The following is a 1,001-nucleotide window of genomic DNA, read 5'->3' as shown; positions in this document are numbered from 1 at the left end:
GTTGTAGCAGTCGCGCACGGTCAGCTTCTCCAGGTCGCCAGTAATATGGTCGGTGGCACCACTGTTAAGATACCAGTTGGTGTTCACCCCATATTGTGGAGCTGCAAGATTGGCCGATTTCTCCTCCACACCTTGGTAGGATTCATCATAGCGTTTCCAGCATTTCCACGCCGGATGGCCCATCTTCCCGCAGATTTGGCATTGGACCCTGGGAGCGGATGCATGGTTGTTGTAGTTGCCCCCACTGCCACCGTTGTTGCCGACGCCGTGCCCACCGACGTGGCCTCCTGGCTTGGAGTAGCTGCGGCCGCCGCGGTCACCACCATTGTCGGCTTGCCTGTGGCCGCGGTCACGACCTCCGCCGCCTTGTCGGCAACCTCAGGTTGCAGCATTGGCGGAGGACTGCGATCCGCCGCCAGAGAGGTCCAGCCTCGTCTCAAAGCTGAGCAGCTGAGAGAACTGCTCAGCCGCGGTGACTGGTTCTACCCTGGAGCACATGGCCGAAACCACAGGGTCGAACTCTTCGTCAAGTCCAGCTAGGATGTGGGAGACAATGTCTTCCTCGTCCACCCTCTTCCATGCAACGATCAGTTCATCGCAGAGGGTTCTGATCTTCCCGACATAGTCGGTGATGGATAGGTTGCCCTTCTGCAGATTGGCGAGGGCGATCCGGACATTGGTGGTCTCTGAATGGTTGCGAGATGCAAGCATCCCCTCAACCGTGTTCCACAGTTCCGCCAAGGTGTGACAGGACGCGACCTGGATGGCGATCTCACGAGGAACGGTCGTCAGAAGATAGGAGAAAACTTGTTGGTCTTGCGCATACCAGGTCTGGAAGTCGGGATTCGGCGCCTTCGTCGTGGCCCTGCCATCGGAGGAGGTCGTGTTGAGCTGCATGGGTGGTGGCGGCTGCTCAACGTCGAGGTACTTCGCCATCTGGGCTCCCCGGATGGCGGAGAGCGCGGTCGCCCGCCACAGAGCCCGATTGCCCTTGGTGAGCT

At 59.5% G+C, this 1,001-nt stretch overlaps 1 pseudogene; it reads right to left on the bottom strand.

The window, feature by feature from the left end:
* Positions 1–434: 434 nt before the first annotated feature.
* Positions 435–573, bottom strand: LOC123163401 (uncharacterized; annotated as a pseudogene).
* Between the last annotated feature and the right edge of the window lie 428 nt (positions 574–1,001).

This window comes from Triticum aestivum, chromosome 7B (assembly GCF_018294505.1).
Source record: "Triticum aestivum cultivar Chinese Spring chromosome 7B, IWGSC CS RefSeq v2.1, whole genome shotgun sequence".
In the NCBI taxonomy this organism is placed as follows: Eukaryota; Viridiplantae; Streptophyta; class Magnoliopsida; order Poales; family Poaceae; genus Triticum; species Triticum aestivum.
Note: the sequence above shows the minus strand (reverse complement) of the source record. Positions and strands in the feature narration are given on the sequence as shown.